General features: G+C 48.9%; 1 protein-coding gene across 5 annotated transcripts in view; it reads left to right on the forward strand.

Annotated features, from left to right (window-relative positions):
• Positions 1–25,496, forward strand: part of hivep2a (HIVEP zinc finger 2a) — a 236,380-nt gene that overhangs the window by 69,294 nt on the left and 141,590 nt on the right. For all 5 annotated transcript variants that reach the window (XM_059985531.1, XM_059985532.1, XM_059985530.1 and 2 more), the window contains exon 2: positions 23,941–24,033. The gene's annotated coding sequence lies outside the window, so the exon portion shown is untranslated. The remainder of the gene's footprint in view (positions 1–23,940; positions 24,034–25,496) is intronic.

Consider the following 25,496-nt stretch of genomic DNA (forward strand, 5'->3'; position numbering starts at 1 on the left):
TGATATATCAGACTGACTCCACAACTCTCTGCACCTTTTTATATTCCTCTACATTCAAATTCCTGAACTGGACCATGACACAACCAGTCTGAATACTTTAAAGAGTGTAGACGTTTGTTCAAGGGTTTATTAACGAGCCAAACCTCCTTAACCTATTAAGAAAGTAAAGACACTGATGTGCCTCCCAAGCGACTGCATTAGTGTACTGGGCCCAGGACAGGTCATCTGATATATGGAGAGGATGTTTCCTCTAGTGGGGGAGTCTAGCACCAGGGGGCACAGCCTCACAATATGTCCCTTTAAAACAGAGATGAGGAAGAATTTTTTTTAGCCAGAGACTGTTGAATCTGTAGAATTCATTGCCACAGATGACTGTGGAGGCCAAAAGACACTTAAAGAGAAGTTGATAAGTTCTTGATTAATCAGGCCGTCAAAGGTTATGTGGAGAAGGCAGGAAAACATTGTGGAGTTTTCACAGAATCAGCCATGATTGAATATTAGAACAGACTCGATGGGCCAAATGGTCTAATTTTGCTTGTGAAGTGCCTACACCCATCAACCTGCACTGGGACCACAGCCCTCCGTACCCCTACCATCCATGTACCTATCCAAACTTCTCTTAAACGTGGAAATCGAGTTCACATCCACCCCTTCCACTGGCAGTTCGTTCCACAATCTCTCGTCCCTCTGAGTGAAGCAGATTCCCCTCACGTTTCCCTCAGACTTCTCACCTTTCACCCTTAACCCATGACCTCTAGTTGTAGTCTCAACCAACCTCAGTGAAAGAGCCTGCTTATATTTGCCCTATTTATACCCCTCCAAATTTTTTATGCCTCTATTCTTTAGAAGGTAGATTGAGAGGATATTTGATAAAGTCCTAACCTATTCAATATTCAAGTATAGCTGTTCAAGGCGTCACTAGTGGTGGGGAGGTGAGTGCCCACGAGGAAGCTGGCTGAGTTTACAACTTTCTGCAGCTTTTTCTGGTCCTGCACTATGGGCCTTCTGTAGCAGATGGTGATGCAACCAGTCAGAATGCTCTCCATGGTACATCTGCAGAGTCTTTGTTGACATCCCATATCTCTTCAAACTCCTATTGAGATGTATCTACCGGTCTCAATGGTGGAGAGGACTGTGTCTGTGTAAATCTACCCTGTATTGAATATTGATAACAGAAAGTTATTTATTTAGCCAGGAAACACAAAGAATGCTGGGGATCTCAGCAGGCCAGGCAGCATCTATGGAAAAGAGCACAGTTGATGACTAGGGCCAAGACGTGTATTGTATGCTTTTCCATAGATGCTGCTGGGCCTGCTGAGTTCCTCCAACATTGCGTGTGTGTGTGTGTGTGTGTTGCTTGGATTTCCAGCATCTGCAGATTTTCTCTTATTTGTTATTTAGCCAGGAAATGCATTTCCAATAGATTACTGATGTTACATTGATACCTAAGCTCACTTTGAGTCCAGGCTACATAATTCCCAGTAGGCTCTTGTATCGTGTTACAGTATAGATCAATAAGACCCAAAATGCTTAGTTTAAAAAAAACACACATTATTGTATTTATTGCATGGTTAGTTCCTTAAGGTTTTTTTAGCCCGGGATGGGGGAGGGGGCTGTTGGAAGAGAGGGAATAGGGTAGTGAAGATATGCTCCCACTGCATATTAAATAATTCCAATGGCATGCATTTCAAATAGCCGCTGACAACCAAGTCCAGCTCCTGGCCTTCTCGTGTGGCTTAGCTACTAAGCCCAGCTGAACTATTTCTACCGACAGGAGAAGGGGCAAAGGCGGGTTACTGGCACCTTAAAACCAGTCACTCCAGGCAGATGGGGCTTGTCAGTCGTGGCTGGCAGCTCATCTAGGAGAAGGAAAACTCTGATCTGAAACCTCCGCTGGTTTGCAGCTGTATCCACTCATGGGGAAGGCTTCAGGTGTAAACCTGGAGCTGAAATCCCTAAGGCAGTTGTACGTTGAGTTCAACACTGCTGGTACCAAGCTATCACTCTCTGCCATTCCTTTGGATTCATGAGCTGGGTGGAGATGGGCAGCCTGCTGCGTGGGCATCAGCTTACTCCACAAATCGTACTGCCCTGGCTTGCGTATTGGCTTTGAGAGCTAGAACGCCGCGTCCACGGTCGACCGCGGTCAGTGGAGGGCCTGGTCTCCCTATCTCACTTGATTACATTGGATCTTGGTCAGCTGTATAAGATATCAAGAGGCATAGATAAAGCAGACAGCCATTTTTTCCCCCAGGGCAGCAATGGTTAATACATACACTAGTGAAATTTGAGAGACTTCTAGACAGATGTATGGAAGAATTTAAGGTGGGGGGTTATATGGGAGGCAGTGTTTAAGGGTTGGCACAACATTGTGGGCTGAAGGGCCTGTACTGTTCTGTACTATTCTAATACAGGAGAACATACTTTATTTATTTCGAGCTACAACTGGTAACAGACTCTTCTGGCCAACGAGCTGTACTGCCCAGTAACCCACCCATTTCACCCTAGCCTAATCACTGTTAATCTACTGTTAATCTCAGTAATGGAGGAAGCCCCATAACTCAAGGGAGGGATGCACAAATTTCCTATTGGCGCTGCTGGAATTGACCTCTGAACTCTGACACCCCGAGCTGCAATAGCCTCGCACTAACCCCTACAATACCGTGGATTAAGGTGATTGTGTAAAAAACATACCTCCAACTTCTCTCCCCTCCCCCATAGTTTCCTCCAGAGTGGTAGGTGTGTGGAACATTAATGCCAGGGTGGTGGGGCAGTCAGATACAAGAGAGACATTTAGAAGACTATTCGATTTGATGTGTTTTGCTGTATGTTTCAGTGTAATTGTATCTAATGTAATTATGGAATGCAAACCATTGGGGTTTTTAGCTTTGTAGAAAGTCTTTAACAGTTCTACAGCTTGCTCAGCTCGGTATCCGCCAAGACGCTGGAAGGGTGCTCCATGATTGTTCCAATCTTTAACCCCAGAGCCTGTTTCCTGCACCTTGGCCAGCACAGAAGAGCCTTGTTCTGGCATAATGCACTGTGTAACAATCTGATCTGTGTGAAGAGTATGCAAGACAAGTTTCTCACTGTATCTCGGTACATGTGACAATAATAAACCAATTTCAATTCCAGCTGTAGATAATGCTGTTGATTGAGAAGTGTGATGCATTGCAGTTTGTGGGATCCTCCTCTGCTGTTATGTTGATATTTGTGGGATCCTTCTGTCGGGATCTCTCTGTGCCATTGTATTGCTGTGTGTGGGATCCCCCTGTGCTGTCGTATCGCCTTGTGTGGGATCTCCCTGTGCTGTGTATTGCTGTGTGGGATCTCCCTGTGCTGTTGTATGTTGTGTGTGGGATCTCCCTGTGCTGTGTATCGCTGTGTGGGATCTTCCTGTGCTGTTGTATCCCTGTGTGTGGGATCCCCCTGTGCTGTGTATCGCTGTGTGGGATCTCCCTGTGCTGTTGTATCCCTGTGTGTGGGATCCCCCTGTGCCGTTGTATTGTTGTGTGTGGGATCCCCCCGTGATGATCTTGCACATTGAAGACCCCATTTCCTTTTATGCAACGATGGCATTACTTCCTTGCACGTGAAGCATTTAGCAATGTCCTGGCTGAGCAGTTACTGTCTTAAACTCAGGTACCGGTCACTTGGTTGAGTCCTGGAGTGAAGACTTTGCTCCATTGGGAGAGATGAGGTTGTACTCTTCTGAACAACAAACCATCTGTTGGAGGGAGCAGCATCGCTGGGGAGGGAAAATATATTGTCCACATTTTGGGTCCAAACCCTGCATGAAGACATTAATTCTTCTCCCCCACAAACCCACTGTGTTCCTCCAGCAGACTGTTTGTTGCTCGAGATTCCAGTGTCTCCCTTGCACCTCTTGTTCAAGTTGAGCCAGACTAGAACTAGAGGTCATCAGTGAAAGCTGAACGGTTTGAGGGAACCTGAGGAGGATATTCCTCACTCTGAGGGTGATTAGGGTGTGAAACGAGTTGCCAACAGAACTGGTGGATTGCGGGCCCAGCTTAAGAGAAGTTTGGATAAGTATGTGAATGGGAGGGCTTTGGTCCGGGTGTAGGTCGGTGGGTCTAGGGAGAATAATAGTTCAGCAAGGACTAGACAGGCCAAAGACCTACTTCTGTGTTGTCATTCTCGATTGATCTATCTCTCCAGAGTTCCAGGGAGAATGCGAGGAGATGATGTGATTGGGACGATACGTGTTGAGGCACCTCCCTGAGAATGCACCTCAGGGCACCCCAGGGCTTGTCCTGTTGTGAAAGATAATTTTGGAACCAGATACCGGAGTTCCAAGTATGTTAACTTGTGCAAGACTGCAGGCAAAGGTTATTCCTGGAAGCAATTCCTCGGTGAGAACAAGCCCCGATCTGTAACTTGCCGAGGGGTTTGGCTGGAACAGGTTTTCCCTATTTGCGGTAGAAGAGATTTGCTTGTCATTTTCACACAGCCCATTTAGCTGAGGCATGTGGTGGTGTGGCAGGGTTGGAAGGTGAGGGGAGGAGGAATGGAGCCTCTGCTCATCACACCAGCCAATCGCACGGGAGTCCCCAATTATCTGAGCTAACCAGATGGAAAGCTGGGATGAAGGTGTGGCCTGATTCGTTTCATGTTTCTTGTGCCTTCTCGTCACGTCCTCTGGCCTAGCAAGGATAATTTGTTTTAAATGCAAATTCGCTATGCCTTTCACACCTTCCTTCTTTCATTGCAAAACAAGGTATTGTAGCGCCTCATTTCCTAGCGTATCCGAACCGACTCACAATTAGATAGCCTACGGGGGTTTGCGAGCACAGAGCTTTGGAGCCTCTTCGCCATGGGGGGCCGGTTGACAGAGGCTTAAAAGTGAGGCTGAAGTTTTCGAATAAAGTTTTTCCTTCGACTGCAGTTACCGACTCCGTGTCGTAATTTTAGCGCTGCTTGTAGCACACCGCTACAATTGGTGACCCCGACGGTCCAAACGATTTTTGGACCAGAAATGACCGACGCCGCCTCTGTTCATGCGGTTTCGTTGAAACTGCCGGGTTTCTGGACACAGCGCCCGGACCTATGGTTCCAGCAAGCCGAAGCCCAATTCCACGTTCGCCGGATCACCTCAGAAGACACCCGCTACTACTACGTGGTGGGCTCCCTCGACCAGGACACAGCTGCCCAGGTCGCGGAGTTCGTACAGTCGCCCCCGGCAGACGGCAAGTACACGGAATTCAAAGCCCTGCTCCTCAGGACTTTCGGACTCTCACGGCGCGAGCGGGCTGCCCGTTTACTGCACCTGGATGGCTTGGGCGACAGACCTCCATCGGCTTTAATGAATGAGATGTTGTCTCTGGCCGAGGGACACACAGGCCTCATGATTGAGCAGGCATTCCTGGAGCAGCTGCCCGAGGACATACGCCTGCTGCTGTCCGACGCGGATTTCAGTGACCCCCGGAAGGTGGCAGCCCGGGCGGACTTGCTGTGGAACGCCAAAAAGGTGAGCGGGGCGTCCATCGCACAGATCTCCCAGCCACGCTCCCGGCAGCAAACCAGTCCAGGCCCGGCCGCAGAGCCCGCCAACCCCCGGCCCAATGAACACTGGTGCTTCTACCACCAGCGGTGGGGCGCAGAAGCCCGCCGTTGCCGCCCGCCCTGCAAGTTCCCGGGAAACGCCAGGGCCAGCCGCCGCTGATGGCTACGGCGGCTGGCCATCGGGATAGCCTCCTGTATGTGTGGGATAGAAGGTCGGGACGCCGGTTTTTGGTCGATACTGGGGCTGAGATCAGGGTTTTACCTCCGACGAGTTACGACACCCGCAGCAGGGCACCGGGTCCCCCCCTGAGGGCCGCGAATGGCAGCACAGTAAGGACCTATGGCACCCGTCAGGTGCAGCTACTGTTCGGCCCCAGCCAGTTCACGTGGGACTTCACACTGGCAGCCGTAGCCCAACCGCTTCTGGGTGCGGATTTTTTGCGAGCTCACAGCCTGCTGGTTGACCTGCCCAGGAAGAGACTGGTACACGCCGAGACCTTTCAGACGTTCTCCCTGGGCGCGGCCCAGTTGCCAGCCCCTCACCTCGGCTCCATCACGCTGTCCGACAACGACTTCACCAGGGTCCTGGCGGAGTTCCCATCGGTTCTGGCACCGCAGTTCACAGCAGCCATGCCCAGGCACGGCGTACAGCACCACATCCCGACACAGGGACCACCCCTCCATGCCCGTGCTCGGCGGCTTCCCCCGGACAAGCTCCGACTGGCGAAGGAGGAGTTCCAGAGAATGGAGGAATTGGGGATCATCCGGCGGTCCGACAGCCCCTGGGCTTCCCCCCTGCACATGGTGCCCAAAGCGATGGGGGGCTGGAGACCGTGCGGCGACTACCGCAGGCTGAACGAGGCTACCACACCGGACCGCTACCCTGTGCCGCACATTCAGGACTTTGCGGCAAACCTGCACGGCGCCCGGATCTTCTCCAAGGTCGACCTTGTCCGAGGGTACCATCAAATCCCGATGCATCCTGACGACGTCCCCAAAACGGCTCTCATCACCCCGTTTGGCCTCTTCGAGTTCCTCCGCATGCCGTTCGGCCTGAAGAATGCCGCACAGACGTTCCAGCGGTTAATGGACGCGGTGGGACGGGACCTGGACTTCGCGTTCATCTATTTGGATGACATCCTCATAGCCAGCGGCAGTCGTCCGGAGCATCTGTCCCACCTCCGTCAACTCTGCGCCCGACTGAGTGAGTACGGTCTTACAATCAACCCTGCCAAATGCCAGTTCGGACTTGATACCATTGACTTCCTGGGCCACAGGATTACTAAAGACGGGGCAGCCCCTCTGCCCGCTAAGGTAGATGCGGTCCGCCACTTCCCCCGACCCACCACGATCAAAGGCCTTCAGGAATTCGTAGGTATGGTCAATTTCTACCGCCGCTTCCTCCCTTCAGCTGCCCGGATCATGCGCCCCCTGTTCGCCCTGATGTCGGGTCCGAGCAAGGACATTACCTGGGACGAGGAGTCCGCCGCCGCTTTCGTTCAAACGAAGGAAGCTTTGGCTGACGCCGCAATGCTAGTACATCCCAGAATGGACACCCCTACCGCCCTCACAGTGGACGCATCAAACACGGCAGTCGGTGGGGTGCTGGAGCAGCTCATCGCAGGTCGCTGGCAACCCCTGGCGTTTTTCAGCAAACACCTGCGGCCACCCGAGCTCAAGTACAGTGCTTTTGACCGGGAACTGTTGGCGCTCTACCTGGCAATCCGGCATTTCAGGTACTTCCTAGAAGGTCGGCCCTTCACCGCGTTCACGGACCACAAACCGCTTACCTTTGCGTTTACGAAAGCATCCAACCCCTGGTCATCCCGCCAGCAACGCCACCTGTCCTACATCTCTGAATACACAACGGATGTCCGGCACGTCTCGGGTAAGGACAATGTCGTGGCGGATGCGCTCTCTCGCCCTACCGTTCATGCCCTTTCCCAAGGGGTAGACTTTGAGGCACTGGCAGAGGCACAGCAGGTAGATGAGGAGATTCCGAGTTACAGGACTGCAGTCTCTGGTTTGCAGCTCCAGGACCTCCCCGTGGGCCCAGGTGAGAGGACCCTACTCTGTGACGTCGCCACCGACCAGCCCCGTCCGGTCGTCCCCGCAGCCTGGCGGCGACGTGTTTTCGACTCCATTCATAACTTGGCGCATCCCTCCATCCGGACAACTGTCCGGCTGGTTTCCAGCAGGTTCGTTTGGCACGGTCTCCGCAAACAGGTCAGTGAATGGGCCAGAACGTGCATGCACTGCCAGACGGCCAAGGTTCAGCGGCACACCAAAGCCCCACCGCAGCAGTTCCATCCCGCCCACCGGCGTTTCGACCACATTCATGTGGATATCGTGGGCCCCCTGCCAGTGTCGCGCGGAGCGCGTTACCTCCTGACTATCGTGGACCGGTTCACAAGATGGCCAGAGGCGGTCCCGCTCACCGACACCACCTCCGAATCTTGCGCCCGAGCCCTGCTCGCCACCTGGATATCCCGCTTTGGTGTACCAGCCCACATTACCTCCGACAGAGGCGCCCAGTTCACCTCCAGCCTGTGGTCAGCTATGGCCAGCCTTTTGGGGACTCAGCTGCACCACACCACTGCCTACCACCCACAGTCGAACGGGCTAGTGGAGCGTTTCCACCGTCACCTGAAGTCGGCCCTCATGGCCCGCCTGCGAGGAGCCAACTGGGCGGACGAGCTTCCCTGGGTCCTTCTCGGCATCCGCACAGCGCCCAAGGACGACCTGCACGCCTCGTCGGCCGAGTTGGTATACGGCGCGCCCCTGGCCGTCCCCGGGGAGTTCCTACCAGCCCCGAGGGGGCAAGAGGAAGAACCCGCTGCAGTCCTGGGCAGACTTCGCGAGAAGCTCGGTGACCTGGCCCCCATACCCACTTCACAGCATGGGCGGCACCCGACCTGCGTACCCAAAGACCTACGGAACTGTAGGTTTGTGTTTGTACGAAGGGGCGGGCATCGGCCACCGCTGCAGCGGCCATACGAGGGGCCGTTTACGGTGCTCCGGAACAACGGGTCCACGTTCGTGCTGGACGTTGGGGGGAAGGAGGAGGTTTTCACGGTGGACCGCCTCAAGCCGGCCCATGTGGACCTGGCGCAACCGGCCGAGTTTCCGGCGCCTCGGCGCAGAGGCCGACCTCCCAAGCAGGTTCTGGCCCAGGCTGTGGACATTGGGGGGTGTATCGCCGGTTCTGGGGGGGGGTTATGTAGCGCCTCATTTCCTAGCGTATCCGAACCGACTCACAATTAGATAGCCTACGGGGGTTTGCGAGCACAGAGCTTTGGAGCCTCTTCGCCATGGGGGGCCGGTTGACAGAGGCTTAAAAGTGAGGCTGAAGTTTTCGAATAAAGTTTTTCCTTCGACTGCAGTTACCGACTCCGTGTCGTAATTTTAGCGCTGCTTGTAGCACACCGCTACAGTATAATCATAAGATATAGGAGCAGAATTAGGCCACTCAGTCCATCGAGTCTTCTGCACCATTCCATCACGGCTGATCTATTAACCCTCTCAACCCCATTCTCCTGTCTTCTCCTTGTAACCTTTGACGGCCTAATTAACCAAGAATCCACTAACTTCCACCTTTAATATACCCAGTGACTTGGCCTCCACAGCCATCTATGGCCATGAATTCCACAGTTCACCACCCTCTAACTAAAGAAATTCCTCCTGGTCTCTGTTCTAAAGGGATGTCCTTCTATTCGGAGGCTGTGCCCTCTGGTCTTAAATTCACCCACTATAGGAAACATCCTCTCCACATCCACTCTATCTAGGGCTTTCAATATTCAACAGATTTTCAATGAGGACCCCCAACCCCCCATAACCTGAGGGTAGTTGCAGTCAAGTGAAATCTTTGAGCTTCAACTGCCGGAGTTCCCTGCTTACTACAGATTTTGGTAGTTCACTGCTTACTACAGATTTTGGTAGCGTGTACTCAAGCCAAACTAGTAAGGTCTCTGTAGTGAGACTTTTCCATCCCTTTACACAACAGAGGGTGCCAGAGACAGATGTGATAACTGAAGGAAGTGAAACACGCCCAACAACTCAGGCTCCATTGTCTTAACTAATTTCAAATATCATCTGCCATCTGTTTGAAGTTTTGATTGACTTTAACGCCTCGACAGTGAACGATGGTTGATCTTGCGAGTAAGGAATTCAAGCACATATCCAAATTCCAATAATCAATATCTGTGATTGATAAGCCAATTCTGTATAAGTATAGCAGTTTTCTGTTCAGACCTGATAACAGTGTGAGTGACAGGGGCCCATGCTGTTCTCCTTGTTCACTTCACCTGTGAGACTGTTGGGGGCATTTACATCGGTGAGACCTGATGTAGATTGGGAGACCACTTCACTGAGCATCTACGCTCTGTCCGCCAGAACAAGCGGGATCTCCCAGTGGCCACTCATTTTAATTTAACTTCCCATTCCCATACCGATATGCCCATCCACTGTCGTGATGAGGCCACACTTAGGTTGGAAGAACAGCACCTTATATTCTGTTTGGGTAGCCTCCAACCTGATGGCATGAACATCGATTTCTCAAAAATCCAGTAATGCCTCCAACCCATTTCCCATCCCCTTTTCCCTCTCTTACCTCATCTTCTTGCCTGCCAATTGCCTCCCTATGGTGCTTCTTTCCCCTTTTTCTTTCTTCCATGGCTCTCTCTCACTTTCACCAGTCAACTTCCCAGCTCTTTGCTTCATCCCTCCCCCTCCAGGCTTCACCTATCACCTTGTATTTCTCTCTCCCCTCTCCCTACCTTTCAAATCTGCTCCTCAGTTTTTATCCTCCAGTCATGCTGATGGGTCTCAGCCCAAAACGTTGACTACCTATTCATTTCCTTAGGTGCTGCCTGGCCTGCTGAGTTCCTCCAGCATTTTGTGTGTGTTGCTTGATTTCCACCACCTGCAGATTCTCTTCTGCAAGGTAAAAGGATTGCTTGAATCATAGGAGTGCATGCGTTCAGGGCCCAGTTATTTTTGTTGACTGTTAGTAGCTGCGACAGACACAATGAGCAAGGCGAGCTAAAGATCCAGTACTTAAGCTGCATGTCTCTATGACTCTACGCGCCATCACTGAGTGTTTGGAAAAGCTAGTCTAACTCCGCTCCTCTGACTTAGAGGAGAATGTGGTTGAGAGGGAAATCGATCAGTATGATGCAATGGTGGAGCTGGCTCAATAGGCCAAATGGCTAAATTCTGCTCCAGTGTCTTCTGGTCTTGTTCCCGTAAGTCTGCAAAGCACAGAAAGATGTTGTTGGCCCATTGATTCAGTGCCAACCCCCGAGGGTCCCATAACTCCTACTCTTTACATGTTTCTCATTCAGTTTTATTCTCATAGGCATCTTTTCAGTTTCCCAGAACATAGAACAGTACACCAGAGTACAGGCCCTTCAACCCACGATGTTGTACTGACTTATGTAAAACTACTCCAAGATCAATCTAACCCTTTCCTCCCACAAAGCTGTCAATTTTTCTTTCATGCATGTGCCTATCTAAGAGTCCCTTAATTGTTTCTAATTTATCAGCCTCTACCAACGGTATGTTCCAGGCACCCACCACTTTCTGTGTAAAAGAAGCTACCTCAGCTGACTCCCTTAAACTTACCCCCACCCACTCCCCTGAAATGGATATCCTCTGGCGTTGGCTACTGCCACCCTGGGAAAAGGGTGCTATCTGTAAACTCTATCTCTGTCTCATAATGTTACTCAACAAGTCACCTCTCCATAAGATGATAAGACATGGGAGCAAGATTAGGCCATTTAGGCTATCGATTTTTGTTCCACCGTTCAATCACAGTTGATCTGTTTTCCCTCAACCCTAATCTCTTGGCTTCTCCCCATTACCTTTGAGGCCCTTACTAATCGAGAACCTATCAACCTCTGCTTTAAGTGTACCCACTGGCTTGTTGGCCTCCTCAGCCATCTGGGTAAAGAAATTCCATCTCATCTTGTTCTAAAGGGACATCCTTTTATTCTGAGGCAGTGTCTTCTGGTCCTAGACTGTTCTACTATAGGAAACATCCTTTCCACATCCATTCCATCCAGGCCGTTCAATGTGCAACAGGTTTCAATGAGATCCTCCCATCATTCTTCTAAACTCCAGCAAGTACAGGCCCAGAGCCATCAAATACTCCTTATACATTAACCCTTTCATTTCTAGAATAATTCTTGTGAACCTCTCCTGGACCTTCTCCAACGCCAGCACATCCTTTCTTAGATAAGGTGCCCAGAACTACTCACAGTACTCTAAACGCAGTCTGACCAATGCCCTATAAAGCCTCGGCCAACAGGTCGATTTTATTTCCTGTAGGACTGTGTAGATGTAGATTAAGGGAAGCATTTCGATGAATGACACCAGATACAGTGGAGCAGTGGAGATGGACGTGTTTATACCACACGTTGTTCCGTGATGGGTTCAAATCTGTGACTAGGAGAGATGTATTTGTGAACTTTAACCTGAGGCAGGGTTTTGGCCAGCCAAAGAAGGGGCAAGTCTGATTCCCTGGTATTATAGGGTTCAATGTCACCTCATGTGACAAAAGACAAGGTATACAGAGAGATCTGGGAAGTAAAACAAAGAGTTTGATGCCCCTGGACCTGTTCTCCAGGAGTTTACAAGAGTGGGGGAGGGGATCTCAATTAAAACTATCAAATATTAAAAGATCTAGATAGAGTGGATGTGGAGAGGATGTTTCCTAAAGCGGGAGAGTCTAGGACCAGAGGGAGCAGCCTCAGAATAGAAGGATGTCTGTTTAGAACAGAGAAGAGCAGGAAATTATTTAGCTAGCAGGTGGTGAATCTGCAAGAATTCATTTCCACTGATGGCTGTGGTGGCCAAGTCATTGGGTATATTTAAAGCAGAGATTAATAGGTTTTTGATTAGACAGAGTGTCAAAGCACATAAAGGTCAAAGCAACACACACAAAATGCTGGAGGAACTCAGCAGGTCAATCAGCATTTAGGGTGGGAAATAAACAGTTGACGTTTTGGGCTGGGATCAGGACTGGAATGGAAGGGGGTAAAGACCTGGTTGAGCTACAATCGGTGCAGAGGAGGTTCAACAGGGTGTGGGAACACTTGAGTTATGAAGAGAGATGGGATAGTGTGGAATTGTTTTTCCTGGGGCAGACGAGGCTGAGGGGTGACCTGGTAGGTATACAGTATAATTACAAGGAAGACTGCACCCCTGACTCAGCAGCCTGAAAGGATCCTTGATTCATCCAGATAAGTACAGGGGATTTCCAGTTGTGTCTTAGTTATGGTTTGAAGGTAGGCAAAGAGGGTTGTAAGTGTTGTGACCTGTTGAGAGCTAGCATGAACTTGATGGGCTGAATAGCCTCCTTCAACGTTCAGGCTAAAAGCACTACCAAAGTATGTAAATGACACCAAATAGTATCCTGAGATTAATTTTCTTTTCAGGCATTCACAGTAGAACAAAGACATACAATAGAATCAATGAAAAATTTTATTAGAAGACAGAGAGCCTGTAGTATGTCCAATTGTTGGGTGAATGGTTTGTTTTAGTTGTACTGCAGATCGTGGTCTTTTTTGGTGCTTGGTGGGTGGAGGGTGCTGATGCTTTTTGCTGAAGTAAATGGGGGAGGGTTGTTGCTTGTGTGTGGGAGTCGGCTGTAAGGGAGGCTTTGGGGTTCTAACATTTTTACTGTCATTCTTTGTGGCACTCTTCTGTTTTTGTGGATGTCCATGGAGAGTAAGAGTTTCAGGTTGTATACTGTATACATTCTCTCATATTGAAAGGAACCTTTGAATTATCAAACAAAGACTGACAAACAACCAATGTACAAAAAAATGACAAACAATACTTACTTTAGTCTGTCACCCTTACTGGGACAAATGCTGCTGACAGCTGCTCATTGGAGTCCTCTGTGCTGGGCCAATCTTTCAAGTTGTGCCCAGTTGTAACCCATCTTCAAAAGTCCTTCCTCTCCCAGAGATGGAGTCTTTGACGCTACTGTCAACATTTCTGTAGCTCTGGTTATGGGATGGGATACCCAACCCTCCTCCTTTTGCAGCCAGGTTGGGACCACCTTGATGGAGTTAAAAGAAACTCACCAAACTCAAAAATTGAACTCAGCAAACTCAAAAAATAAATAATACTGAGAACGTGAGTTGTAGAGTCCTTGAAAGTGAACCCATAGGCTGAGGAATAAGTTCAGTGTTGAGGTGAGTGAAGTATTCATGCAGGTTCAGGAGCCTAATAACTGTTTTTGAAATTGGTGGAGTAGATCCTAAGGCTCCTCTACCTCCTGCCTGTGGGCAGCAGCAAGCAGGAAGCATGGCCTGGATGGTGGGGGCCCTTGATGATGTCTGATGCTTTCTTGTGACAGTGCTCCTTGTAGATGTGCTCAATGGTGGGGAGGGCTTTTCCTGTGATGGATTGATCTGCATTCATTGCCTTTTGTAGGCTTTTCCATTCTTGTGCGTTTGTGTCTCCATCCCAGGCAATAATGCAACCATTGAGGATACTCTCCACTGTATATCCATACAAGTTTGACAAAGTTTTAGATGACATGCCGAATCTGCATAAACTTTGAAGAAAGTAAAGGCGCTGCTGTGCCTTCTTTGTGATGGCACTTAGGTTCTGGACAGATCCTCTGAAACGATAACACTGAGGGATTTAAAGTTACTGACTCTGTCCTCCTGTGGGGATGGACAAGGATCTTTTGCAGGGTTTCTTTTTCCTCATTCAAATAGTTTCTAGAGCAGACTGAGAGCCCTTGAGTGCAAGGGCCTTTGAGCAGATTGAGAACACCTTTGTAAGATTTCCTGACAGGATACAGGGCCACTTTCATGGGCATGTTTCGACAATGCTGAGACTGCTTCTAGGAAATCTTAGATCATTCAATTCCACCCCCCCCCCCAAGCTAATTTGTGCTCCTTCCAGCCTCTGAGACAAATATAACCCGATGTGCCAAACCAAACAGAAAATACATTTGCATTTGTGTAGCTGTGAAGAATGTTTGAGAGATTTTAGAGTGTTCTAGTGACACAAGACCATAACACACAGGAGCAGAATTAGGCCATTCAGCCCATCGTGGTAGGTGTCCATGTAATAAAAAGGCTGGGAACCCTTGATCTAAGCCAGGGGTCGGCAACCTTTTTGCCTCTGTGGGCCAGATCGCGTATTAATGAGCGGACGGTGGGCCAGGTAAATGCCATAAAAAAACTTGAAATACGGGATTATCCATTTAAATACATCTAGTTATGTATTGCCTCAAATTAATGAATAACGCATGCTAGAAAATTATTTGTGCTTAAGGTTGCCTACCCTCCAATCTAGGCCTTTCAATGTTTGGTAGGTTTCAAGGAGATTTCCCCCCCTCCCCCATTCTTCTATACTCCTGCAAGTACAGGTCCAGAGCCATCAAAAAGCTCCTTGTACGTTCACCCCTTTCGTTTCTGGGATCATTCTTGTGAGCCACCTCTGGACCATCTCTAATGGATATGAGGCCCAAAACTCCTCACAATACTCCAAGTGTGGCCTGAACAATGTCTTATACATTACACTTGCTTCTATACCCTAGTCCTGTTGAAGTGAATGCACTGGGATCTGTTGGGACCTGGAACACACTGCATGAGGGGTTGCAAGAGGTAGAGGTTCTGAACTGATCCTGCAACCTACAGGCTCCACAATGGATGATTCTGAAACTCATTCTTAGTATCATTTATTTTTAATTTGCATGATGTTTTTTCTTTTGCACATTCGTTATTTGTTTTTGTATAGATTTTGTAAATTCTATTGTATTTCTTTATTTTTCCTGAAAATACCTGCAAGAAAATGAATCATAGGAGAACATGCACTTAAGTGGTAACATACACGTTCTTTGACAACAAACTTGCTTTGAATTTGACTCTCGTAACATATAAAAATTATTAAAGAAAAAGATAGAGGTGAAGAGAGAAATCAGGAGGGGGAAAGAGCAAGAAGTGTTTAAAGAGAGAGAGAAAGGGAGTGAGAGGAGACAAGAGAAAGAGAGAAGCAAATAGACAGCAGAAATCTGTTTCTTTTTTGACATCCTTGTCCATTGACGTTGGTAAGAGGGGTCTTCAAAATATATTGACATGGCAGATATATATATACCCAGAAGAGGTAGAGCTTATACAGTTCCTATAAAAGATATTCACCTCCTTGGAAGTTTTCACGTTTTATTGTTTTACAACATTGAATCACAGTGGATTAAATTTGGCTTTTCTAACACTGATCAATAGAAAAAGACTCTTTCACGTCAAAGTGAAAACAGATCTCTATAAAGTGATTTAAATTAATCACAAAAATAATTGTTTGCACAAGTACACACACCCCTTTAATTTGACACACCAAATCATCACTAATGCTGCCAATTTAGTTTTAGAGGTCACATTATTAGTTAAATAGAGATAACCATGTGCTGTCAAGGTGTTTAAATTCATTGTGGTAAAAAACTACACCATGAAGACAAAAGAACACTCCAAGCAACACAACAAAATGCTTATTGAAAAGCACAAGTCTAGAGATGGATACAGGAAAATTTCCAAGTCACTGAATATCTCTTGGAGTACAGAGTACAATATCCCCAGAGTACAGTCAATCATTAAGAAACGGAAAGAATATGGCACAGCTGTTAATTTGCCCAGAGCAGGCCGTCTTCAAAAACTGAGTGAAGGGGTCTAGTGAGGGAGGCCACCAAGAGACCTATGGTAACTCTGGAGGAGTTACAAGCTTCAGTGTCTGAGATGGGAGAGACTGTGCATACAACAGCTGTTGCCTGGGTGCTTCACCAGAACTGGGCTTTTTGGCCATCAGACTAAACGCTATGTTTGTTGTAAGCCAAACACTGCACAACATCAAAAACACATCTTCCCTACCGTGAAGCATGGTGGTGGCTGCATCTTGCTGTGGTCCTGTGAAGGTAGGGGGTAAAATGAATGCAGCAAAACAGAGGGAAATCCTGGAGGAAAACTGGATGCAGTCTGCAGGATCAGTTTTCCAGTAAGTCATTGACCCCAAGCGTAAAACCAAAGCTACACAGGTATGGCTTTAACAACAACAAAATTAATATCTTGGTGTGGCCAACTCAGAGTCCAGACCTCAATCCAGCTGAGAATTTGTGGCTGGACTTGTAAAGGACTGTTCCCTCACAATCCCTGTGCTATCTGACGGAGCTCGAGCAGTTCTTTGAAGAAGAGTGGGGGAAAAATTGCAGTGCCCAGATGTGCAAAGCTGATAGAGACCTATCCACACAGACTCAAGGCTGTAATTGCTGCCAAAGGTGCATCTACTAAATACTGACTTGAAGGGGGTGAATATTTAGGCAATCAATTATTTTGTGTTTTATATTTGTAATTAATTTGTAGAGATCTGTTTTTACTTTGGTACCTTACACAACAGAGGGTTAAAAATCTCAGCCGGAGCCCCGCAGTCCCTTCCCTTGCCTCCAGCCGCAGCCTGGGGTAAATCCCAGTTGGCTCTTGGAATTTGTCCACCTTAAGCCTGCCCAGGTATCAAATACCTCCTCTTTATTTATGGAGATCTGCAAGAGTCACACCTGCCCCTTGACTGAATTCTCTAACTGTTTCATTTGGGAATGCTGGTGAAAGAGATTAATGTGAACAGAACAGGGCATATATACAGAAAAGTGCGGGTAAAAGAGCCAGCACCACCAGACTCAAAGCGGCTACTTCCCAAGCGGGTCAATATTTCCATCCACTGACTCCACCACTACTTTATTATTTCCCATCACTCACCTTATTTACAGCCACTTTATGAACATACAATCAATCTATATACTGTAATACATTTTGTGTATTTATATTTATTGTAGTCTTTTATGATGATTGTTATCTTTTGTGGTTTTTTTTTGTCGTTGCTGCATTGGACCTGGAGCAACAATTATTTCATTCTTCTTTACATTTGTGGACAGGAAATGACAGTGACCGATCTTGAATTTCCAATTTCCCATGGTCACTGATAGTCCCTACTTTTGCCCTCAGTATGTTTCCGATTCAGAATCATTTATTGATCACATCCATGGGAGCTTACAGGGAACTGTGTAGCTTCATTAAATATCGGTAAAAGATTGCTTTCAGATTCACGTAAACTTGTCTGCCAGCCTTATTCGATGCAGGAGGTACCAAATAAATTGGCCACGGAGTGTGTGTCGGTGTGCATATGTGTGTAGGTATATTTATAGTGTGTGTGTGTGTGTGTAAAAAAATATATATATACACATATATATATTGTATTTATGTAGTGTTTGTGTGCGAGTGTATCCGTGGTATGAGCGTGTGTGTATGTATGTGCGTGTATCTGTCGTGCGTTTGTGCATTTGTATCCGTGATGCGTGTGTCTCTGGTGTCTGTGTGTGCGTGAAGCTCCCTGCCCATTTCCCAGCTCATCTATATTTAACTTCAACCCCGCGCCCCTCTCTGGGCGGGCTGAGTTCTATGAGCGGGTCTATTCAGCTTCATTCACTGCTCCACGCCAGTAATAAACAGTTGTGTCTGTAAAATAAGATGGAATAGAATTTGCCAACGTTCCCCTCAGATTTTGCCCAGTTCCCCCGCCTCCCCCCAGCCTTGTGGCCTGCTTGAGGATGTAGTGTTCTGTCAGTCTCGCAGCTCGAGTTTACGTAACGACACAGAACGAGAATAAGCACTCCACAGCAAGCCGGGAGCTTTCCTGTGACTATCACAGAATACACAGTGCGGGGAAAGTCGTATACTGACCGGTAGTGACTTGCCAGGGTCAACCTGTTCTGGGCAGCAAAGGGTAAAACAGTTACTGTTAGGCAGGGTGTGTGTGGGGGGGGGGGGGGCAGAAATGGCAGAGTACTTATATCTCTCTCACTTGCCAACGCTGCTCTTCTCCTTTCTCCTCCCTCACACCACCTCCTTTCCCCTCCTCCAACTCCTCTTCCACACCCCTCGTCACCCGCTTCACCCCCTTCCCTCTCGTCCCGCCCTCCCTCTCATCCCCCTCCTCCCTCTCCTTCCCCCATCTCCCCCTCATCCCCCTGTTTCCCTCTCCCTCTTATCTCCCCCCCCCCCGCCCCGTCTCTCTCTTATTCCTTCCCGTCCCTCTCCCTGTCACTGCCTATCTGTCTGTCTCGCTCAAATTCATTCTCTCTCTACCCCATCCTCCTACCTCTCTTTTCCCCCTTCCTTTTCTTTGTATATGAGGTGTTCTGTGTGTGTGTGTTTGTGTGAGAGAGAGCGAGGAAGAGAATGCTATGGTTGACCTAATTCCTTTTTCATCCCTTTTCTGCTTTTCTCATTTTTTGGTTGACAAAACTATTTTGAATTTTGAAATCAAAATGAACAATTGATTAAGTGAACTCTGCTGTCCCCTTTGTATCACTGTGTGTGTGTGTGTGTGTGTGTGTGTGTGTGTGTGTGTGTGTGTGTGTGTGTGTGTAAACGTGTCTATTTGTGTTCCTCTGTGTGTGTGTAGACGTGTCTATTTCTGTTCCTCTGTGTGGGTGTGTGTGTAAACGTGTCTATTTGTGTTCCTCTGTTTGTGTGTGTGTGTGTGTGTGTGTGTGTAAACGTGTCTATTTGTGTTCCTGTGTGTGTGTGTGGACATTATTTCTGTTCCTCTGCATGTGTGAGAGAAAGGGAGAGCATCCTAATGTTAGTCCTGAACCCTGGTCTGCTTGTTAGCTGCTCTGTTGACTCTTGCCCCCGCCTCTTTGGCCTGCACCATTCACCCTCCACACAGCCATCCCTCCTGGCCTCACAAAGACCCCGAGGTTTAGGCAAGGATTCCTCGGAGATCCTGCGTTCCGTGCCTGCCGCAGTCACTGAGTTTATTCTAGGTGTTGATAGATGGGTGGATTTTAAAACGTTCAGGGATTTTGGACTAGTGCAGGAAGCAGGCACTGAAGGAGATGAAGAGCAGTGTGGCCGGTAGAAGTCCTGCCTCTCAACCTCAGTTCAACCTTTGGTGCTGTCTGTGTGGAGTTTGTGTGTGCTCGGTGCTGGATGCAGGTCGAAAGACTAATTGGCCACTATGAATCGCAGGTGACTGGAATATTTATTTTATTGAGATACAGCATGAAGTAGGCCCTTCCGGACCAATACGCTGCACCTCCCAGCAATTCCCCAATTTATATGGTAATGACCAGTTAACCAACTGACTGGCACGTCTTTGGACTGTGGGAGGAAACGTGTGCACCCAGAGGAAGCCCACACAGTTCACAGGAAGAACGTACCAAATCCTTGCAGATGGTGCCCGAGTTGAACTCTGTAACAGAGTCCCGCTAATAGCTACGCTGCTGTGGTGCCTATATCTTGTGAGGAAGACGCAGAGCCATATAGCTTAGGAACACTTGCAGCGTAGGCCAATACTGAACTGGTTTGGACTTTACTCCCTAGGAGTAAACTTGATAGACGTGTACAAAATTATGAGGGGTACAGATGGGGAAAATCCAAACTGGCTTTTTCCACTGAGGTTAAATGAAGCTAGAACCAGAGGTGCTGGGTTAAGGGTCGAAGGTGAAATATTTAACGGGAAGCTGAGGGGGAACATCTTCGCTCAGAGGGTGGTGTGAGTGTGGAACGAGCTGCCAGAGGAAGTGGCGGATGCAGGTTCGATTGCAACATTAAAGAGAAGGTTGAATAAGTACATGGATGGGAGAGGTATGGCCGAGTGCAGTTTGAGGGGACTGGAGGAAGAGACAGGCTGAAGTGCCTGATTCGGTCTTTGTAGTGCTCTGTGACCATAAAAAGGCCCTTTGGCCCAACTAGTCCATGCTGAATCCAGGTGTCCCATCCAAGCAAGTCCTGTTTGCCTGCATTTGGCCTGTAACCAACTTTCCCAATCCATGCACCTGCCCAACCGCCTTTTGTACCAGCCTCAACCACTTCCTTGGCTGCTGGTTCCACATGAATAACACCTTTTATGTAAAAAAAAATGTCCCTCGGGTTCCTATTAAATCTGTCCCCTCTCCCCTTAAACCTCTGCTGTCTTGTTCTAAGTTCCCCAACCCTGACAAATACTGAGAGCACTCACCTTCTCCATGCCCCTCATGATATTAACCACCTCTTTGAGTTTGCTTCTCATTAAGTGACAAATTCTCTGCTGCCCAACCTCCCCTGATAACTCAGTCCTGTCCTCTCCAAAGAACTCGGTCAGAACGGACGGGCAAGTGGGTAAAATAAAATGTAAATAGATGGTGGAGTGTGTTCACTTGTATTGGTTTGTGTGTGTGTGTGTGTGTGTGTGTGTGTGTGTGTGTATTCTGTGGAGGATGAGTATAAATGGGTTGCTGATGATCAACACTGACTTGGGCCTCAAAGCCACGGGTTAGTCAAGTCACTTTTTATTGTCATTTCGACCATAACTGCTGGTACAGGACACAGTAAAAATGAGATAATGTTTTTCAGGACCATGGTGCTACATGAAGCAGTACAAAAACTACACTGAACTATGTGAATACAGCACAGGAAAAAAAAAACTACACTAGACCTACCCAGGACTGCATAAAATGCACAAAACAGTGCAGGCACTACAATAAGTAATAGACAAGACCATAGGCACAGTAGAGCGTAGTAAGTTGGTGTCAGTCCAATCTCTGGGTATTGAGGAGTCTGATGGATTGGGGGAAGAAACCGTTACATTCTCTGGTCGTGGGAGCCCAAATGCTTCAGCCTTTTCCCAGACGGCAGGAGGGAGAAGAGATTGTATGGTGGGTGCGTGGGGTCCTTCATAATGCTGTTTCCTTTGCGGATGCAGCGTGTAGTGTAAATGTCCGTGATGGCGGGAATAGAGACCCTGATGATCTTCTCAGCTGACCTCACTATCCGCTGCAGGGTCTTGCGATCCGAGATGGTGCAATTTCCGAACCAGGCAGTGATGCAGCTGCTCAGGACGCTCTCAATACAACCCCTGTAGAATGTGGTGAGGATGGGGGTGGGAGATAGACTTTCCTCAGCCTTCGCAGAAAGTAGAGACGCTGCTGGGCATTCTTTGCTATGGAGCTGGTGTTGAGGGACCAGGTGAGATTTGCCCAGTGAGGGTTGGGCATCAAAGCCAAGGTGTCACCTAGCTGGCGTCGGGGGCCATTTGGCAGATGGTATTGGTGGGCTGAGGAGTCTATATTTACGCATGCATATTCTGCGTTACTGTGATATTCTATATGGGTTTTGCTTGTGTGTGAAGTCAGGGCATTGAGCTCGGGCTTCGCGGGGTTGGTGGAGGGCGTAGGGACTCTGATTAGGTGATCTTACTGTGTGTGACTGCTGGCAATGTGCCTTTGCACCTTGACCCCATAGGTGATGCCGTTTTGTTTGGCTGTGTTCACGAGTATTCATGTATGGTTAAACGACAATTAAACTTCAGTTGAGTAGATGGGCCAAAGGGCCCTGCGATATCACTTGTGTTCTTGATGAATGGTGGCATGGAGCTGAATAGGGTGGAACACCTGGTCGAACTCGTTCTGATACAGAGCGATGCTGGAGATTTCATTTGAATCGAGGCTGTGTTTTGTGACTCTGCAAGTGCTGCGTTCACACTGACTGACTCACACCAGAATTAATGGATTTTAACCCGTGACATCACCTCTGTGGGATCCACCTCGGCAGCTGACGGGGGGGTGGGGTGGGGTGGGGTGAGAACTCCTGTGCTTTGCTGGGTGCGGCGTCTCCTTGTCTCTGCTGAGTCACCACACTTCACTTCCTGGCCTCCCCGTCCCATGCCAAGTGCGGAGCGCAAGGCGCCTACCTGTGCAGCCGCTGGGAATGTCCGGCGGCAGGTGTAATGCGCAGGTAGGAGGAGGAAGGGAACTGTCGCCCGGGGTTCTGCGGAGAGGGAGGGAGAGCAGGATGGAGAAGATAGAGCGAGAAATGTCAAAGCAGGGAGAGATGGAAGGGGAGATGCAAAGAGCAAAAGTGGGAGGCAGGGTGTAGGGACAGGAGGAGGGAAGAGGGAGATGTGGATGTGGAAATGAAAGGATATAGAGAGAGGGTGATGGGGAATAGGGAGCGATTAGAGAGTGAATCAGAATCAGGTTTAATATCACTGACACGTTGTGAAATTTGTTGTTTTGCCGTAACACAATAATAAAAATATTAAACTAAATAAGCAATGCAAAAAGAAATAGCGAGGTAGTGTACTTGCATTCATTGCCCATTCAGAAATCAGATGACAGAGGGGAAGAAGCTGTTCCTGAAAACATTGAGTGTGGGTTTTGAGAGAGAGAGAGAGAGAGAGAGAGAGAGAGAGAGAGAGCTAGAGAGCGAGAGAGAGAGAGAGAGCGAGAGAGCGAGAGAGAGAGAGAGAGATGGGTGAAAAGAGGAAGGAGCCGACAGACGGAGAGAAGGGATAGGGTGGGAGTAGAAAAGATGGGAGAAAATGAGGGAAAAGAGAGAGGGGAGACAGACAGGTATCAGTGAGGAAATGATAAAGAGGGAGGTGGGATGAGGAGGCTAGGAGATTTGGAGTGAAAAGGAGAAGTGGAGGCAGGACGGGTACAGCAGAAAGGAGGTTACAGGGGAGACAGGAGGGCAGAAAGCGAAGGAGACACGATGGGAAATAGGGAAGATGAAAGCAAATGGGTAAAGGGTGGTAATTCTGGAAACAGATATCGGGGGGAGAAAGGAAAGCATGAAAGTGTGGGAGGAAAAAGGGAGAGAGAGAGAAAAGCAGAGACCAAAAGGAAAAGAAAGAGATAAACAGGGTGATGCCTAGAGAAATGGAAAGAGCGAATGTCACAGATTTAAAAAAAGATAGATGGAGGAGGAAAGGGGAGAGGGAGGGAAGTGAGGGGAAAGGAGACAGAGGTAAGAGAAAGGGAAGAGGAGAGAGGAAAAGGAAAAGACAGAGAGGGGAAGAGTACAGACACGTTTAACAGACGTCTCTCTGCACCCAGAGTTTGTGCTCCTGGTATAAATACTCTAATACAGAATTTCATTCATAGAATATCATACATTTTGTGTGCCGAATAAATACTGTTCCCAAGCGCCGTGAACGGTGCCCTTGGCTGAGCCTGTGCCAGTGCCGAGTCCCCCAGACATTCCCAGCCCCAGTACTGACACTGGTTACCGCCCCCCACCCCCCGCCCTTACTCGATCTCGGTGCCTGGGCGGCGCTGCCAGCGGCCCGGTCGCTTGTCGGATCCTCCCTCGGCGGGGCCCCTGTAGCTATTTCTGAGCATGGATGTGCATCATCGCTGGGTATTTTCTCTGCTGACAAACTTGCATCAGTACTCTCCGAGCGCGCACACACGCACTCCCCAGTTCAGTGCCTGGCCCTTGATTGATGGCGGCTCAGAGACGCCGCTCTTTTCCAGCGGGTGACCTCAGGAACCGGACAATGGGATTTTCCAGGATGCCTCTGAGTGATTAAAGATTAAAGAGGTTTGCCGAAACCCATAACAGACCTTGTCACTTCACCTCTCCACAGAATTCATCCAAGCCTTGGGGTTATAACTGGAGTCTCCGAAAGTGCTACCGTTCCACGGGGCTACAGAAACTGCCACTTTATGGAACTTTAAAGGTAACAGAATGGATTGATTTTCACGTCATTTAAAAAAAAATGCGAGACCGGCTTGTTCATTTACAGTGTGTTTATGTGTAAAGTGTATGCTCTAATGCCTGTCTTTAAAGCTAGTTCAACAGACTGTATTCCTGCGCTCGCCGCGTGCTTGACAGTTCTGTGTCGGAAGAAACAGCATTTTAATTTTCTTAAGTGTGTATTTTTAACGAGCTTGTGGAACTGGAGGCAGTGGAGACTTTCGTAAGCTTGCAATCTATGTGCACTGTTTTGTTGTACTGAAGACGAGGAGGATATGAAATGTGCTAAGTTTCCTGTGCTATGGTTAACTGCATACATAGAGTTGGCGACGTTTCTCCGTGAAGATATCTCGCAGAGGTGTCGAATTTGAGTGACCCGTATCTGTTGCACGGCTTGTCTGGTGGTCTGACACGGGCTTGGCATATGCTCTTTCGAACTTATGCATCACACGGTCATTTGCAACTTGCCGTCTCCAGCAGCGATAAACACCCCTTGCTGAACAGATCGACATGCATACGCTTTTTAAAGGGCTTGGCACGGTTAAAATGCTGGGAGGATGCGTTCCACCTCGGGGGACCAGAGGGCATGACCTCCTGATAACCCCCAGGATCCATCACCCCCCCCCAAAGGTTAGCGTAGGGCCAACGGTCAATTTGTGGTGAGGGAGGGTATCACCTCCTGCGAGTCTCGGGATTTCCTCGACGGGAGAAAGCTTCGGAGGGCCGGCCCGCTCCTCGCCTGGCTGAGTGAGACCGACGACCCTGAGTCAGCCAAGGTACTGGGCGTTGTGGCGAGAGGGTAGAGACGCAGGCGCCCCTCGCGGTTTGATGTCCGGTGGTGGTTGTCCGGAGGGACGTGAAACCCTGTGGAGGAGAGGTGACGGTCAAACTCTGGCTTTGTACTTGGTGTGCAGTCACCCCGGAGATTTGGTATGGGGTCAACCACCCCCCAGGGTCAGTGTGGGGGTCACTCCAGAGATTGGTATGGGGTCAACCACACCCCAGGGTCAGGGTGGGGGTCACTCCAGAGATTGGTATGGGGTCAACCACACCCCAGGGTCAGGGTGGGGGTCACTCCAGAGATTGGTATGGGGTCAACCACCCGCCAGGGTCAGGGTGAGAGTCACTCCAGAGATTGGTATAGGGTCAACCACACCCCAGGGTCAGTGTGAGGGTCACTCCAGAGATTGGTATGGGGTCAACCACACCCCAGGGTCAGGGTGGGGGTCACTCCAGAGATTGGTATGGGGTCAACCACACCCCAGGGTCAGGGTAGGGGTCACTCCAGAGATTGGTATGGGGTCAACCACCCGCCAGGGTCAGGGTGAGAGTCACTCCAGAGATTGGTATAGGGTCAACCACACCCCAGGGTCAGTGTGAGGGTCACTCCAGAGATTGGTATGGGGTCAACCACACCCCAGGGTCAGTGTGAGGGTCACTCCAGAG

Source organism: Hypanus sabinus, chromosome 12, assembly GCF_030144855.1.
Source record: "Hypanus sabinus isolate sHypSab1 chromosome 12, sHypSab1.hap1, whole genome shotgun sequence".
Classification (NCBI taxonomy): Eukaryota; Metazoa; Chordata; class Chondrichthyes; order Myliobatiformes; family Dasyatidae; genus Hypanus; species Hypanus sabinus.